The 13,248-nt window shown below is 43.6% G+C and overlaps 1 protein-coding gene and 1 long non-coding RNA gene across 2 annotated transcripts in view; one reads left to right on the plus strand and one right to left on the minus strand.

The window, feature by feature from the left end:
• Positions 1 to 10,127: 10,127 nt before the first annotated feature.
• LOC112469525 overlaps positions 10,128 to 13,248 on the minus strand; it is a 4,004-nt gene continuing 883 nt past the window's right edge. The window contains exon 2 of the long non-coding RNA XR_003042646.1: positions 10,128 to 12,710. This is a non-coding gene — a long non-coding RNA (uncharacterized LOC112469525). The remainder of the gene's footprint in view (positions 12,711 to 13,248) is intronic.
• Positions 12,704 to 13,248, plus strand: part of MEIS2 (Meis homeobox 2) — a 198,079-nt gene continuing 197,534 nt past the window's right edge. Inside the window, exon 1 of the mRNA XM_015596041.2 lies at positions 12,704 to 12,997. The gene's annotated coding sequence lies outside the window, so the exon portion shown is untranslated. The remainder of the gene's footprint in view (positions 12,998 to 13,248) is intronic.

Consider the following 13,248-nt stretch of genomic DNA (forward strand, 5'->3'; position numbering starts at 1 on the left):
CAATTGTAAAAAAATAATTAAAGTTCTGTTTATTAAGCCTTTCCTATGTGTAAGGGACTGTGCTTCGTGCTTTATATACATTATCTCATTTAATTTTAATCCTCCAAACAAGTTTATAAGGTGTATCGGTCAGGGTCCAGCAGGAACCAGATGGTACATATCAAATGGGGTAATTTGAGGAGTGCTTCATAAAAGAACTATATTAAAAAGGTGTGAGCAGGGTGTTAAGAAACCACAAGGGACAGTGCAGTGCCCCAAGGCTAGTAACGGAGAGGGAAGTAGTTTCCTGAACCCAGAGAGAGGGTTCTGTGAAGAGGGCTGCTTGAGTTGCTGCTGGGGCGCAGTCAGTCCACAGAAAGCCTGGGATCAATACTTGGCCCTCACTCTACCCATTCTGGGCAAACCCAACAGGAAGCAAAGGCCATGGTAGCATTCTGACACCATCCAAACCAGCTTCCAGGACCACAGAGCAGGTTGGGAATAAGTGAAGAGTGGATCTGGAGGGGCCAACAGAAAAAATCCAGTAACACTAAGTATAGTTATTCTGATTTTATATATGAGATTACTAAGGTTCAAAGAGGTTAAGTGGCTTACTTAAGATTACACAATTAGCACAGGACAGAACCAGGATTCAGCCTCTTCCTGTCAGAGTCCAGAGCCTGGGCTCCTGACTGCTCCTCAGCCCAGAGTCCCTTTTTTGTCCTTCCAGGGTTAGAAAGAGCCTCAGAAGTGAGCTAAATTAACCCTCTCCCTTAGAAATGCCTGAAAGAGATGTCTTTCCATTTAGGGCATGAGCCTTAGTCACCTTTGAAAAGCTAGTGGTCTGTATAGTCTTTCTTCTGTTTCTATACTTATGGTTTATATCCTGACATGTAATTTTGATTTATAACCCTGAGTGAGACACTGGTAGGGACAAAGTTGTTAGACAGTGACAGGGAGAGAATAGCATTTTTTTATTACCAAAAAAAAAAAAAAAAAATTTTTTTTCTAACATGCTCTCTAAATTAAGCACAGTTAAAAGACTTTTCTTTTCCAAAGAGTAAGCTAGTGTGTGGTGTGGGGAGCGGAGAAGGTAGTAAACTGATGATTGAATTTTTTCTATTCCATGTGCTACAATTAGAACACAGTCAAGACTATGCTAAATGTGTTCCAGTAGACTATGAGAGAAGTGAGCAGAATGCAAGATGTTTAAATGAAGTGAAACTAAAAATTAGTATTAAATCTATTCTTCAGTATCCCTGTGAGGGCCTTTAAGATAAGAAAAGGAAAGGAAATTCTCAGAGTGAGTAGTCAGAGGTTGTTAATTACTCCTTGTGTGAGAATTAAATTTGCTTAAGAGGGAAGACTGTAATAATTATCTAAGGTCAAGGGGCCCATCCCCAATCTGTCTGCTCCTCTGTCAAATAGAGATAGAAGTCCTACTCAGGGCTTTTTAATAATGGTGAACTCTTCTCGTACAAGCACTTCCTGACCTACAAACAGGTTGTGGTCCCAGAAAGTCTGTCATTTCAGTTGTTGGGAATATGAAACAAATCTGTTATAAACTGTGACTCAGGGCTGGACCAGCCCTCAATGTCCATTTAAATCCAGAATCTAATGCAGTTAGACTTGCAAAAGTACTTCCTGGTTTGAAGCAAAAAGGAATAATACTGGGAACTTGGCCTGGCCCCATCCCAGGTCAGGTCTTGCACCTGGCCTGTTCTCAGTGCCTCTCAGAGGTCACAACGCTAGCATGCTCAGGCCCAAGGCAAGAATGGAACTTTGAGTTTCTGGCAGGCCACAGTGGTGACTTGGCCAGCCATCTTTGTTACTAACAGGACCTGAGAAGGCTGTTGTGGATGCACAGCGAGTGTTTGGCCCAGATATATCTCATCTTGAACTTTTTTGTTTTGTTTTAGTTTTGTTTCGTTTTTATACCAGAGTAGATGATTTAGCTTTTATTCCAACTTTTGAGGTTATTGAATAGTTACATTTTTGTTCTGTTTGACAAACTTCTCAATTTTAGCAAAATGCTGCCCATGAGTGAAGAGGTGCTATGAGTTAAGAAAAGGGGCATTTTAATTACCTTTTCAAAGACCATCAACATGGCCCAAGAGAATACTCGCAGGAGAAAATTTCAATTTGGTGCTTGATTTTAATTAGCTATTTAATCATAAAAATCTCCAAAAACTTGGGTATAGGATAGCTTTTCCAAGAAAAATGATTTTCCTATGGTCAAACCCTAGCTGATCAGGTTTTTAGATTGCTTGATACTCAAAAGCTTCATCATGTCTTGATAATAAGTGAAAATGGGGTTAGGGTGGAATAAGGGGGAAGAAATTCCAGTGACAGGTGGTGAACCAGTGCTCTTAAGAGCCTTTCTTCAAACATGCTTTCTATGTGTAAAAGATTGGGAGGTGAAAGGGGCTGATATTTAGGCCCTCCAAAGACAAAGAATGATGAACTTACCCCAAATTTGCTTCTTAATTAGCTTTGACTTAGTAATCTTCCTGGTAACTTCCCCAGACTCTGGAACTGAAAATAGGAGTAAAGTGGCATCTAATAAACCTATCTTTTAGGATAACTGGGTATTGTAGGGGAAGGTGAAGAAGGAGTAAAGTAAAAGAAGAGGAAGAAAAAATGAAAGAGAGGGAGAAAAAGAAAGGGGATAGGAAGGGAGAGGGAAAGAAGGGAGGGAGAGAGAGAAAACTCTGCCAGTTAACTTCGTATCCACACGAATCCACCCACTCTGAGCTTCTGTTGTTGCTTTGTTTATGCAAAGTTAGCCAGGCTGAGACAGAGTGAGTGAGCTGAGAGATCTACGCTGAAGAAGGCAAAAATAATTTTTAAATGTAAATGAGTCTCTCTCTCTCTCTCCTGCGCGCTCGCTCTCTCTCTCTCTCTCTCTCTCTCTCTCTCTCTCTCTCTCTCTCTCACACACACACACACACACACACACGCACACGCACGCACACACACACACACACACACACTCGCACTCACACTCCTTTGGGTTGGGGCAATCCCAGCCTACAGACTTTGAAATGAAAACACCCTGAGGACGGGCGGGGGAAGGGGGGGATGGGAGGCCCAGCAGCAGCGGGGAGCGTTGCCGGTGACCGAAGGAGCTCTGGAGAATATCAGGTTCGGATTAGTGACAACTCAGAAGTCACGCCGGCGGTTGGGGGAGGGAAGTTTGCCAAGGTCTCTGAACTCGACGGAAGAGAGAGCAGCTTCCCCTGGCGCCGGGCGGAGCTGGGCGTACCCAGAGAGACCTCTGTCCCGGCCTGAGGGAGCCCCGCCGCGCTGACACCCCGCCCAGAGATGGAGTTTGTCAGCGATCATAAAATGGGAATTGATTATTCCAGCCACCATTGATTAGGGAAGAATGCTTACTGCAGCAGCAGGGGAAAGGTTAAGAGGAAATTGACCTTCTTCCTAGGTGACATAAAGTCATTAGGTAAATGAGATATTCACACAGGAGTTTTAAAAGGTCATGCTAAATTTTTATTTGTAGCCTGAAGAGTCAACTTGAATCTTTGGCTAAGGGCAGGGTCTCCGCTCTTCTGGACAAGTGGACCGACAGGAAAAGAACTCTCGTTGAGCTAGACAGGGGTAAGGGTGGGGAGTGAGTTATAGTCTTGGGAGGATCACATCGGAATTGGCGGGGGTCTTGGGACACCGAGCTTTGTACCTCCTGCCTGACCCGTGTGTGCGTTTCTGTGTAAATGTGTGCGCCTATGTGTCACTCAGGGGGGTCTGCGCTTCGCACCCGCGTCTCCTCGGTTCTAGTGGCCCGCCAGCAAAGGGGTGTCGGGCAAAGGCGGACAACTAAAACCCATTACCCTACCAGAGCCGGGCCACGTCTCACACAGAGTGAAAGTGTTTTGTTTTGTTTTTTAAAGGAGAGAGTGAGAGATGTATTTATGCACATATTTATCCCTCTAATTATAGGAATTAATCCTCTTACTTATGACTAAAAGGTAACGTCGAAAGACGTCCCTTTGATGTGGAAAAGCATCATTTGTGACTCACATTCAGACTCATTAAGGAATAATTGTTGTTAAACGCTTTACAAGAGGAGAGTGTTTAATTGAGGGCCATTCGTAATTTTACGGCTTAGCACAAAATTAAACGTAATTAAAAACTCAGAAATTCCAACTGATTTTCCAATTATTTTTATTGTCTGAGCTAATTGTTACACGAGGGTATCGCTTCTCCCCAAAGGCATAAAAAAAAAAAGAAAAAAAGAAAGAAAGAAAAGAAAAAGAAAAAAGGCTACCATACCTTTCCCAAATATTCACCAAGATGATGTAGAGCTTTCTCCAGGTGCAGGCCAGGTAAGGGACCTTCCTCACTCCCACCTCCCTCGCCTCGCGCCCCTCCCTCCCCTACTGTAATTAAGCGTTTCAGCCATTCTCCCCTTTCCCCGAGTTCCTGCAACACCTTGGGATGTGAGAAAGTGATGGCAGTTCTCTTCTGCAGATCATTACAGCAAAACTGGAAGTATCTGTAGAAGGCTGATGAATTTCTTGAAGTAACACTTGTCATACATGGCGGAGAGATTAAAAAAACCTAAGTAAACACAGCTCTCTGGGGGCGATCCCTCGATGCCTCTGCCTTAGAGTGTGTGGCAGGAGGGAGGTAACAAGCAAACGCGAACGGGGAGATGTTTTATAAACGTGCACACGAAGACACACAGATGCACACAGGAAACTTTTTCTTTCTTTTCTTTTTTTTTCTTTTTTTTAGGCAAGGGTGGCTGTGAACAAGCTTCTCAGTTGGATTCTGGATTTCTTCCTTTTTTTTTTTTTAATGATGGTATTGACGGATAAAGCCAATCTATCTTTGCATGTGTAGATTCTCTTAATGTCCAAATAGACTTATTTAAGTATATTAAAAGGTTTATAAAAAGTGCTTCGGTGTTATGAAGATGAAAACACATCCTTACAGCTAGTCCAGAAGTGGCCCTGTCTTTCCTATAAGATTTAGAGGGAATACGGGTGGAGGGGGAAGCATAAAATTAGACAGAATGTGAATTTAGAAAATTTAAATGAGTCTAGTCTGAGAGCAAGGAGCGATGGAATGTTTGTTTCAATAAGTGTCTTTAATTTCTCTGTGATTTTTAGGATAGAGACTATCCTAAAATTTAGGATTTGGTAGGTTCAAGCTTTCTATCTGACTTTCCCATCATAAAATAAATGATTGCCTCTGATCTGATGTGCCAGGTGAAAATGGGTAGAATTAAAACTGTCAATTCTACTTCCGACTTGTGTCTTTCGATTGAGTTCAAAAGCTTTTAAAGGTAAAACATGCTGATCATTTATATGTATTATTGCTTTTTCTTGTATCATAGCTTTTAAGGGAAAAGAAAGGGAAAGTATTTATATATCCAAATTCATTTTCCCTGGAAGATTTCAATCTTCCAAGTAATCTGATGATGGACCCTGACACGTGTGAGAATGTCTGCCCAACGCAGCCCGGCTTACACGAGTGTGGCCAAGTCCGGTTTTTCCGTTTTCTATTTAAATGGTTTATTTGGAGCTGAAATGTGGATATTTAAACCTGAAGCTTACCAAGTGCTACAATACTATTTTAGAGAAAAGGTTGGAGTAGGCAGAGTTGAGAAGAAAGGAGGAAGGCTCCCTTTGAAAGTTACAAATGGTGAAAAAGACATGTAATCCGATGTGGAAAATTGAGTAAAAGAGGCAGCACACACTCTAGCTTAGGCAAAGATTGCTGAATCCTTTGAAGAAACTGACACGGATTTTCCAGAGATGGGAGGAAAGAGAGAGATGGGTTGGAGGTGGGGAAATCCTAGGGTGGGCATTTTATGTAAATGAGTAAATTCGAAATGTAATACAAATCCAGTATAGTAAAACTGACAGTTCTGACAGTATTGACAACATAAATATATGTTTGAACACTGCACTTTCAGACACTTAACCGATGAAGCAATAAAAAAATTCGACTACAATATTTCAAATAATCGACATTGATGTTTTGATACATCATTTTTATACTCCAAATCGATCTATCACTCTGGGACTGGTCAATTTTAAGTAAAAATGGGCTGCAATTATTTGCACCTTGGCTAATGATGACCTAATAACAATCCTCAATGAATTACACCCGAACTGTGCTTTCTTCCTTCAGCATGGGGTAGCGGGTGCAATTCTTGAGGAGCAGAACCGAAGATTGTGTCATCCTCTGCCCTTCTTTATATTCTAGGATTTCAGAATTAGGAAAGGTCTTTGTTTGGTGATCACAGACACTGCAGGCTGAAGTGTCCTCACTTCAAGTAGCCACTGACTGGCTCTGTATTGAGGATATGATCCTCACTTTTACTTTTCAAGGTCAAAACTAAATTTTAAAATTTACAAACATAAAGTTGCATGAGTCTAACCCTTCCCCAGGCCCAATATCTTTTCCTCTGTTTCAAGGACTAGATGGAAGAGATTTGCTCAAAGGGAAGATTGGAGAGTTCTCTAAGGCTCAGCGTGTGGGGGGGGGGGCGGTGGGGAGGGGGGGGCTTTTAAGAGTATATCTAAAGCCGGAGTTGAATTTCTCCTTCATCCCATTCCCTCTGGATGCTCCCCACATACCCTTGAAGGTTTACGGGCAAATGGTCTTTCGTTGTTGTTGTTTTGTTTGTTTTGAGACACAAATAAGAAAGAATTCAAATCTCTGCAAGAAAGAAGGGCGGATGCTTGTGAGTACTGCATCCTCACGCGTGCGTTCCGCAGTCCCTGACTCTTGGCTTTCTTCTCTTGGCCCTGTGGGGTTTCCAATGAGCTTTCCTACTCCCACTTTTCCCCGCTCCTCTCCCAATTCGAGGTGGTAATGGTGGTTGGCGGAGAGGCGGGGGGTAAAGCCAGTTCATTTACAAACAGAAAAAGAAATCCTGGACAGGCCCGGGATACAAACTCAGCAGTCCATTGTGATGTGCGGATCCGGCTGGCAGGACCCGCCGGAGGTGCGGAGGCTAGCGCCCCTACTCCGGCTTTCTCCCCAAGGCCGGGCACAGCGCAGTACTGTTCCCATTCCCGTGACTCCCCGACCCTCCTCAAACTCGCGCTGAGACTCGGCCTCCTGACTTAAAAACTTAGCTGGGCTCCACTAGCCGACATTCCAGCGTCTGATTTCTTTTCTCCCAACTTCACAAATATAGTTTTAAGCCCCTCCAAACCGCCGCCAGCTGAGACGCTGAGACTTAAGCAACACTTTCAGCAACATTAAGAGGCTAATCAAAGGCAAAGGATGTGTGTGACCCACGCTGAATGAAGGGGGGAGCCCTAGAAGAGCTCAGCTCCGTCGCCTGAGCATCACCTAGTTCCGCGGCTATCAGTCTCTGACCAGGTCGTTCCAGGCCATCGGTGCTGGAGGTGCGGGAGGAAGCTAGAGAAGGGGCGATAGGAGGAGAGAAAAGGGGCCGGGATCAAGATAGCGGAAGAGACAAGAGAAAAAGGAGAAAGAAAGAGATGAAGGAAAGGAGAGAGGAAGATAGAGCGTAAAGGAGCCAGAGACTTCGAGAGCTAGCGCACATCGCGTTTGGAGCCCCGCCAGATAGCGCTAGAGGGCTATTTATTGAAATACTTGCCTTCTGCGAGATGATGAAGCAGCTAAATTGAAGAAATAAGAAATAAGAGAGTAAAGGGAAAGAACATACAATGATTTCATTCTTATTTTAAAAAGATAAATTGTGGGATGCTCTATTATTATTAACTATGAGTGAGGAATATGTGGTAAAAAGCCTAAGTGGGGAAAAGACCAAAAAACTAAAAACAAATAAACAAAGGTCCTCTTCCCTCTGTTGATCAAAACTAGGAAAAGAGTGAGCAAAGTTAGCAGGTAAGTAAGCAAGTGGAATTCTTCCTAGTCCAACTTTCTGAGCTGCTGGTTACTTTGCCGGGAAGGTCAAAAACAGTTCACAAGGATGAGCTGAGGTTTATAGAGAAGAGATGTTTTTAAAGTAATAGATGGCTGCAAGGCAGTGGGGAGGGAGAGTCAAACACGTTATTGGAAACGCCAAATAAAATATATATCAAAAATTCCAACTGTCAGCCAGCAGGTCTGGAGCAGAAGAGAGCCCCTCTGCCTTTGTCCCAGAGATGCTGGGCTTAGGGCTGTTTCTGCAGGGCTGCAATCAAACTCCTTGAATAACAATTTATAAATACTCTGGGAAGCTTGGAGAAAAGAGCTAGACTACAAAAATTCACTGTTGCACTTAGAACCCAAAAGGCAGTGAAGCAAATGAAGAGAGAACATCTAGTGATAAAGGTGAAGAGAGAGAGAGAGAGGGAGGGAGGGAGAGAGAGAGAGAGAGAGAGAGAGAGAGAGAGAGAGAGAGAGAGAGAGAGAGAATATTTTGACCCTTCTTACTTGCTCAAGTCAGTAATGCAAGAAAGAAAACTTTCAAGTAATTCTTTAAAGTATTGATTTGGTTTTATTCTCAAACTCCTGGCATCTCACACAGCTAGCTTCTCATTTTAAATTGCACTTTCCTTTTATCTGAAATATTTTTTCAAATCAAAGTAATAATTAATATCTTTCTTCCAAACCGCAAACAGAAACTCCACAAATAAAATTAATCACAGAGTCCCCTAAAAAATCTGCTTAATCTAAATTACTTCAATTCAAAACATTAACTAAAGTTACGAATAAGATTAAGGTTGGATTTATTTGCTCCTCTAGCAAGGCATCAATTGTTCTAACTGTTTTAAGACGATAAAAAAGATTTAAACCCAGCGATTTTAATACATAGATAAACACTTCGGCTCTTACAGTTCTGAGGAATTGGGAGTTATCTCTGCTGAAGACCTATACTTTCTGGTGGTGGGGGGGAACAGGTGAAGAGAAGCAGGTACATAGGCTTCTTAAGGAAGGTGGGCAAATTCATCTAAAACAGAGTCTAGGTTCACAATGTTCATTTCAAATTAAATACTGATAAAGCCAATGCCCTTTAAATTAAGTAACTATAGCAAGATTCAATTATTCTTTTAAAATCTTGAATGTTACTTATAATACCATTCTACATTGATACAAAAAAGAAAAGGAAAAATAGAAAAGAAGCAGTTCTCAGAAGTCTTGGAGATGCTTCAGTAAGAAAGAGGTGATTAAAAACAGACTTAAATCTGAGAGGCTGGATTCCTCCTCCTATTCACCCCCACCCAATCAGGTCCCCTCCCTTTCACCTCTTTTTTTTTTTTTTTTTTTTTTTTTTTTTTTTTTTTTTTTTTTTTTTTTTTTTTTAATGCAGTGCCCCCGCCCCCACTCCAGAGCTAAGTAGCCAATTTGAGATTCTGAAGAAATAGGTTTCAGCATCCATATTTGTTCTGGGGCACTTGTAAAATGCGATCTGTAGAGGGTCTTTAGCCTTCTGATTGTCTTTGAATTGTTTTTACTGAAACAGATCTTTTGCAGTTAATGAGTCCCCACGCAGCTGGACAGCTCCTCTCGGACACTGAGAACTCTAACCCCAAAATGACCCCAATTTGACACCGCAAGATGAAATTTTACCGCCTGTTAAAACCATTTTCAGCCTGGGCAAAAGGAGCTGACTGTTGACGGAGGTGTGTACCACCTCTTGCGAACCCCATCTTGTGCCTGTCTCTGGAGCCTGCCCCACCTACTTTCTTTCACCCCAAATGTTGGAGAACAAATGAGCATCACAGCGTGGGTGAGGGTGCCGAGGCTGAAAAGGGAGCATCAGCAATGTACTATCAGGATAGAAATCAGAAAGTGTGCGTACTCCACAACTTTATAACTGGCTTCTATTGGACTACAAAATTGAGGGTGGAGGGAGACCAGGAAGTTCTTAAATGTTTTCAGCTCTATTAATAAAACATCAGCAAGTTGGTTATTATAAGTAATAGGCCTTTGAAATCACCAGATTGACCAAGAACTGACACTCTGAATTATCTCTAACTTGGTCTTGTGTATAATCCACTGCAGTGCCATGCTATTTTAAACTAAGTTTCATAAATGACATGCAACTAGGTAAATGAAATCTCTTTAAATCACATGAAATTCAGGGTTCTTCTCCCTGTAGGCAATTGGTGAATTTTTAAATGCCACAGATTTTCCTCCAGTAGGGTGTTACTTTTAACACCCTCACACTTAACCGAAGTCTTTAGACTTAAAGACGATTGGCTTTTTTGTTTGTTTGTTTCTTTAATAGTATCTTAAAATGTCCTATCTTTCCTCAAACCAGATTGTCCTTGTTGTTTGCTTTACTATATTCAATAAAATGGAAAAGAAGTTACAGAATATGAGAGAAAAAGAGAAAGAGAGGGAGAAGGAGTTCAGGTTAAAATGCCTTCTGCATCGCCCAAAGAATGAAAACACATGAGAGTAGATTTTAAACATTTTTTCTTTTGTAAAACCCAAAATTATCACGGAGTGATCAACCTATTATTAGCTTAATAACTGTTTGAAAATATAGAAATCATCTATCGGTCTGAATTGTTTTTACACGGATGCACTGCTTCGGAAGAAATAGTCTTTAAAAAAAACACTAGTGCAATTTTTCGAAATAGAAGCTGTAGAGATGCTAACTCCACAGTATCACTATGAAAAAAAGAAGCGGTGGTAAAAGAAGCAGGCGATAGTAATGTCGAACCTTTAAACTCTGTGATGCAGAGGTTCGGTTAAAAGTTGATCTTTACAGAAGGAGCGTTTATCAAGGAAACGGGGTTTCTTTTTAAAAAGAGAAGTAATTAGCTCTTACTATACAGGACATTTAAAACAATAATCCCATTGGCAACAATAAACACGCAATATTGAGAAAAGCAACAATTAGAAAAATAAAAACTGAAAAACTGAGTATAAATTTCTCAGCTAGCGGCGCTGCACGGGGAACTTGGGTCCACCAATATCAAGACCTCTGCAAAGTCGAAAACGCTCCACAGCAAGACCCGATTGGTCCCCCACCCGACCCCGCTCCCATCCTTTACGCCGGCTAAACTGAATTCACTTAACTGCCGCTTGAAATAAAATTCTGGAAGCTCTTCCTTTCTTTGTTACTCACCTTAAAATATATATATATTTATATACACACGCACACACATATATGTATGTACACACACACACACATATACACACACATATATGTCGACCAGCAACCCAGCAACAAATAAGAAGGATGCTTTTAATCTTGGAGTTCTTCTAGGGAAAAAAAAAAAAAATGAGGAGGAGGGAGAAGGACACTTCTCCTCAACCTGCAGGTTTCATACCCGTCGGCTCTTGCAGGCTTCAAGCCGGCTCTAAGAGTGGCTGAAAACCTGGGCTAGATTTTTCTCCCTGAAGCTCCGCGCGCCCGACTGTCCCTGCTCGGGCCACCCTGGCAAATACTTCGCAGTCCGCAGCCCTGCTCCCTGGCATCGCAGTACCCTCGCTTCTGCCAGGCCCTCCGCACTATCTTTATATGTGAGAGCCGATTTCCCGCAGACATCATTGTTATGATGGCTCATTTAATCAAACTGTTTAATTGCTCTGGTAATCACTATCATCATCACAGGTGTTCAATCATTCATCATTTTTGGAGGGCTTTATTGACCTCCGGAGCTCATCTCCCAGCCCTATTAAAACGGAGCCAAATTTCTCCAACTCCACTTGGAGTCTCTGCAGGCTGCGATCTAAGCCTAGTTGAGTGTAGCCTGAAAGAAGCTTACAGTGAAGTTGAGAAGACGGAAAGAGAGCTTTCCGCAAAAGCCCCCCCATCCGCCCTTCTTTCATTCATATTCTCTCTCTCTCTCTCTCTCTCTCTCTCTCTCTCTCTCTCTCTCTCTCACACACACACACACACACACACACACACACACACACACACACAGAGTACTTTATTTCGCTGTGTCCCCATCCCCTGGGAAGTCGGGCCGAAACCACGCGCGGAGTATATTCTACTTTCTACCCTCCAGAATGGGTTCAAAGTTGGAGAGGGAGGCGGCTGTTGAAGAACAGTCTGTTTTCGATCTCTGGGCAGGGGACCATAAACGCAGTAGAGAGCGAGGAGTTGGAAGAGGGCTCACTCCGAATGCAGGGCCGGGCTGCTGGACTGCCGGGAGCCGAGGGGCCGCGGAGTCTGCGGCGCAGTGCGCGCTCGGTGACCGTAGCTCCGCCCCCAGCTCGGGCTCGAAGTGATTGACGCGCGGCCGCCGGGAAACCCACGACGCGGAGGTGAGGCTGGATGCAGCTCCCGCCAGAGATTGGGCGATTCACTGGCCAGAACTACTTTCTACACAAACTGAGTGGGATAGTTACCTTACCTCCCCTGCACTCTACTCCCTTCTCTTTTTGGAAAAGTTCATTCCGAGTCAGCCCTATCTTCCAGATGCCGTGAAAATGCCCCGTGTAATTAACCCAGCCATTAGCCGGCGTTACCGCGCCAGGGCCTCTGTGCCCCGGGCGACCACAACAAAGCTGGGCAGGGAATGCAGGGCCAATCTTCCTCGCTTGGAATCCTCTCCCCCTCTCTTTCTCCCAGTCTTTCCCTCCTGTGCTTCCCAGCGCTGAGATCCACTTCGGAGGCGCACACCAGTGGTGCGCGCGAGTGCGCGCGCGCACACACACACATACACACACCTTTAGCGAAATCAGACATCAAATACCCAAACGGCTCCCTCATTTCCTCCCACCCGATTCCGCCGCGGCCCTCAAAGACTCTCCGAGATGGCCCTTGTCCGCGCCGCTTGGAGGGAGTGCTCTCTGAGTTAAGCTGGTCTCTTCTTGTCCTGGAAAAAAAAATGAATGCTGACAAGGGTCCTGGATCTGCACAGGGAATAAAGTACCACTTAAAAAAACAAAAACAAAAACAAAACCCTCAAACCCGGCGGTGGTACCGTCTGCAGAGCCTGCTGCCCCTGAATATTAGCAGAAAGCCTTCGGGGGCGCGGTAATCCGCTGGCAGAGGAGTAGGGGCCCGCGGAATTAAAAGGAACAAAAGCAAACGCGCCATGCCAAACATCTCCGACACGACCCCATCAGGCAGGAGCTCGGAGTGATGGGAAAATAAACTAGAGTAAGTTTCTTTAAAACAATTTAAAAGATCTAAGGCTGTACCGTACTTTCCCTGTGGTTTTCTGCAGTTTTCCTCTCTGCGCTCTCCCTGTCTTCTTCATTCTCTCTCTCGCTCTCTCTCTCTCTCTCTCTCCCTCTTTCCTCGACCGCGCGCTCCCGCGCGCGTACACACACACACACACACACACACACACACACACACACACACACACACTCTCCTTTTCCCACTCCCCTCCTCCCACCCCACACTGT

This window comes from Pteropus alecto, unplaced genomic scaffold (assembly GCF_000325575.1).
Source record: "Pteropus alecto unplaced genomic scaffold, ASM32557v1 scaffold86, whole genome shotgun sequence".
Lineage (NCBI taxonomy): Eukaryota > Metazoa > Chordata > Mammalia > Chiroptera > Pteropodidae > Pteropus > Pteropus alecto.